This window comes from Triticum dicoccoides, chromosome 2A, assembly GCF_002162155.2.
Source record: "Triticum dicoccoides isolate Atlit2015 ecotype Zavitan chromosome 2A, WEW_v2.0, whole genome shotgun sequence".
NCBI lineage: Eukaryota > Viridiplantae > Streptophyta > Magnoliopsida > Poales > Poaceae > Triticum > Triticum dicoccoides.
In genome coordinates this window covers 304,106,332-304,110,564 of record NC_041382.1, presented here as the reverse complement: position 1 = coordinate 304,110,564, position 4,233 = coordinate 304,106,332, and positions in this window count along the sequence as shown.

Genomic DNA, 4,233 nt, shown 5'->3' with positions numbered 1-4,233 from the left:
ATTCGGCAGCACACAGTTGCAGAGAGGGTGAATGTTTGTGGAACATCAAAGTCACCAGTGGTCACGCGTGAGTAATATGTAGTGTCACGACGTGTCGACGTGACGCACATATCTCTAGGGACGGACTTGGGGCTTTATGGGCATGGTCATCAACCATCTGGATTGATAGTTGTGAAGTGTCTAGGGGCACCGGCTTGTGTTCGAATGCTTGGTTACTGAAGAATCAAGGAACTACATCAATAAAAATAGTCTGTTGCTTCATTATTACAGTATGATGTGCGGTCAAACCATCTTATGATGTTTCGATGGAGCTAGGCTCGTTCGCTTATCAACAACTTTTTATTCCGTGATGTCGTCGTAGATCTTTCTAATCTCATCGCCCATTTCTCTGGGTTCGATTGTATTCTGATCACTAAATAGTGTCCTGCATAGTTGTTGTGCTTTCCATTGTTCCGTCCCATCCTATAAAAAGTTCAGTGAAAAAAAGGAGAAAGAACATCAATATTAGGTCATGCAGTTGTATGATATCTAGCAGATTTATTGCGAGTTTTAAGCGAAAACTTACGTCGAAAATATCTATCTCTTCGACGAAGTGGTTGCCATCAAAGAGATGTGCGAACCTTAGAACAGCAAACGGGGTTTCACCTTTGTTCACCTTTGGAACGCCCTGTGAAAATTGAACATCCCATTTAGTCTTTTTCTTTTCGAATTTTTCACCCAGTAATATTTCGTATACTTCTTTAAACCTGGGAACCTGGGAATTGCATTTTGTTTTTGCTTTAGAGAGACATGTAGTGTAATTTGTAAAACTGAAAGATGGCGTTATTTACAATTCATACCAGTTTGTCTTTATGGTTGTGGTATTTGTTATTCTCCTTTTCATTGATGGCTTCGTTGTTTTCCATGTTAGCAATATGCTTAATTAGTTTGCCATCATGCACGTGTCGATCACGTTGATATTTCAGGTATTCTTGCCTCTTCAATTCTTCAAGAGAGGTTTCTTCAGGTTCGATGATTTGAAGCTGCCTTCTATATCTGTCGAGCACGAATAGTGTGTATCGGTCTTCCTTTTCAAATGGCATGAATACCTGTGGTACAAAAGTTTTATTGTTAGAGGAGAGTTTAGAATATAGTATTCTGTTTGAAATGCTGATTTTTTTGTTGTATGGAAAATGCTATTACCATTTTTGCTGTTTTGAGCTTCTCTGATTGACATTTCTGAAGGAACAAAGGAACCAAGACATCCTTTTCTCGTGTGAAATCATCTCTGAAGTTCTTCATAGATTTTCTTTTATCCTTTAAACCCAGAATATGTTGCAGGCAACAAATAAAAAATGATAAAAACAAGTTAGAAAAAATAGATCGGTACCAGGAGACTAAACAATAGTTCAAAAAAGATGAGTTTATATGATCACTGTGATTTTTTTTGAAATTTACCTCTGCAAAGCTTGGGCCTAATAATAGTCTATGTATTTTGTGTATAGTTTGGTTGCTGCTTTCCCATGCTTCTGCTAACTCATCGAGCACCTTCTTTTCCATTCCTTGACATTTTTTCTTGTTTGCAGGCCCAAATATTTGCTTTAGCTTTGATCCAGTAAGAGTTGTGCTTTTGCTCTGTGGTTGATCTCTCGAGAATACTACTTTTCTGCTTACATACAGGGCAGTAGAAGAATTTTTTATTGAGAAAGCCATTAACTAAGTAAGCTGATAAACAGGAATTTAAGGTTCTTTCTAGTTTCCTTTCTTATTTGTGTGATTGCTGCCTAACTTTAACTAATTTGAGGTGTAAAAGGAACCAAGTTACCTTTTGAATTCATCCTGCCATGTGTCACTCATGACTATGTTGTAGAGCTCGTTTGCCTTATCCACGTGTAGAAACGAATGCCGGTGTTGCGGTTATTTCTTGCTGCTCTCTGATTGATGCTGGTTTTTTTTGTCTCGCTCTGTCAAAGCAGATAAAAAATTATGGTTGTTGTTTCTAAAAGAAATATTTGAAGCTCTAGTAATGTTGACTGATGGTAAAAATGAAAATAGTTATATTACCTTTCATGGGTGAAAAAAGGTTTGTAGTCTCTGGTTTGTAATCTTTGAGTTTTCCAGGAAGTTGATGGTCCTTTATTTGGTTGGTTTTACCGAATGTGAGTGTGTATACGTACTCCGGTTTACATTCAGTATCGACCTTGCTGGGCTGCAGGCATGTGAAAATATATGGTTTGTAGTTACGTACTGTTCACAATTGTTAATAAACTAATTACGGTAATAAAGAAATCAAGTTATTTGATGTGTATGTAGTGGTAACTTACATGAAAATCCTCTCTGTCCTTGACCAGTTCTTTCCCATTCTAGTATTTCGCAAATTGGGCCGTGAAGTGACCGCATTGTGTTCCTTCTTGCTTTGGTGTGCAGACCCTGTGAGGCCTTTCTGCTATCCTTTCCCAGTCTGGTTCGTTCTTGTGTTTTAGTTTGTGGTGCTTGTTCATCAGCACAGACATCCTTCTCATCTGTTATTGCATTATGGTTTTGTTGTCTAGGTGCAGCATTGAGAAAAGTAAGAGTATCATACTATCATGAGGAAAAGAGCAAATCAATGTATGAAAAGTACGTACCAGTTCTTCTTGATGCATGTGGTGTTGACTCCAAGACAAATCGGCTTAGTTTACGTAGTTTAGTGAGTCAAGGATGTCGATGCTATCTCTGTACTTGTTTAGTACATAGAGAGTTAGTGGTTTTTTGTGTGATGAGGTATCATGATCTATGTTGAGAGAGGAGATCATTGTTGATTTAAAATTGAATTTCATTTTATCGTTGAAGCTCAAAGAGAATAGGTCATGTGCTAAGTAATAATACTGAACTTACCATCTTCGAATGGAGGATGTCTTTACCTCCCACGAGGAGTTCAAATCCTTTTAGTGCATCGTCCTCGTTGAATTTTGATAGCTCTCCGTTATCATAATTGAGACCGAGCACCAGCTTCAAGAAAGAGAGTGTGGTTTTAGTTAAATATTCTATCGTAGTAATGGTGGTGGTGTTTTTGTGGGTGAGGTATGCATACATTTGCGAAACCTGCAGGGAGTACAGTGGTGTCGTCTGGGTTGAATTGTTCTTGTTCTATCCATTCCTCCAGTGACGCGTTCAGCATGGAGCCCTCCATCTGTGTTTCTTCTTTTCCTGCTTGTTCCATGAAGGATTTTGCTGAAATGCAGTCTTCTCAGTTTGAGATTTTATATTTATATAGCACTTGTCTGCAAGGAGGGTTTGGAAGTAGGTGAGTGAATTGTTAGTTGGATGTTAGAGAATCCTAGCTCTCTGTAATTGTTTCCATGGAACTAGGCAAATCTTCATACCCTGCACATTCTCTCTGTCCTTGTCGGCTCATTAGATATGTATAGAGTTGTATGGCCTTTTTCATACAAGTGAATTCTCCTGGAACAAGTGATGCAACCTTGACTTACCCAGGTTCCTTACTTGGTCGTTTGAATGGCCTCTTAATTGAGATTATGTTTGCTGAGCTGATCTCTGATGATTGAATCGTTGAGGGTTTTTGGGAACTTGTCTATACTCTTGCAAGATGCCTTGCCTTTTTCATGTCGTGACCTAACTGCGCCTGCTCATTAGGCTGCCTAGGTGTTGGTGTTTCCTTTTGTGTGTTGTTGTTTTTGATGCTCGGTTCTACTGAGACTGCAACATCATGTGTCCTCTGTTCAAGTATATTTTTTGTTAAATCCTTCTCTTTCTGTTTTTTTTCTTCTTGTGCATGTTTCACCTCGGGTGATGTTCCTGTTTTGCGATCTTCGTCAACAGGGTTCTTGTTCTGTTTGGAAAGCTCTTGTTGGCGAGTTGGTACGCACTTTGTCCTATTATCACCTTCTAAAGGAGAGCCTGCTATGTCTTCTGCTTTTTTATCTGGGGGTGGTCTGTCTGGTTCTATCGGTGGATCTTTCCGTTCATCTTCCTTTTGTAAATCAATGTCCGGCTGCACGTGTTGTTCCCTCTGTAAACCAGCATCTCTCTGGGCTTGTTCTTACGTGAGTGCTTCTTCAGACGCCTTGGTGGTATCCTTGCTGCTCACATGATAATCTTCTTTCTCCTCATCGCTGCTTTTGTCTTTAATGTCAATAACTTGTATCTCTTGAGCGCTCGTCCCAATGTGCTCGGGACTTGGAGGAATCTCTTCTTGAATTATGTCACAATGTATTCGTTGCATTTCACTGTCTTCCATATCGACCTCAGAGT